The 599-nt window shown below is 32.9% G+C and overlaps 1 pseudogene; it reads left to right on the forward strand.

The window, feature by feature from the left end:
* The first annotated feature begins 212 nt into the window (after nt 1-212).
* LOC111742902 lies at nt 213-331 on the forward strand (annotated as a pseudogene).
* Nucleotides 332-599: the final 268 nt, after the last annotated feature.

Genomic DNA, 599 nt, shown 5'->3' on the forward strand with positions numbered 1-599 from the left:
AGAGTACTTGACATATAATATGCACATAATAAATGTTGGATATCATAATTTTAGCAATCAAAAGGACAAAATTCTCTTGTAATGGTATTAAATATTTTTTGCAGTTTTCTCATCGCATTATAATACAATTTAAGGAGCCATAACAGTGAAACGTGACTAAATTCCATGGCTTACTTAGAATTTCCCTAAATTGTATTTAAAATGTTATACCGGTCTATGGCCATGCTACCTTGAACACGCCTGATCCTTTCTGATCTCGGAAGCTAAGCAGGGTCGGGCCTGGCTAGTACTTGGAGAGGAGACCACCTAGGAAGACCAGGTGCTGTAGGTGTAAAAAAAAATAATAATAATAATAAAAAAAAATAAAATGAAAATAAATAAAATAAAATGTTATACCGTACAATCAGTGCTACCATATTACTACTCAGTAACATGTATATCCATAAAATGTTTCTTATTTTTATATTCTACCATTATTCATTAACAAATGCTGTCATACCTCGAAGCTATTGCAGGTTCAGTTCCAGACCACTGCAATAAAGTGAATAAAACAAGCCACAGGAATTTTTGGGCTTCTCCAGTGCATATAAAAGTTATGT

Source organism: Pteropus vampyrus, unplaced genomic scaffold (assembly GCF_000151845.1).
Source record: "Pteropus vampyrus isolate Shadow unplaced genomic scaffold, Pvam_2.0 Scaffold103, whole genome shotgun sequence".
NCBI lineage: Eukaryota > Metazoa > Chordata > Mammalia > Chiroptera > Pteropodidae > Pteropus > Pteropus vampyrus.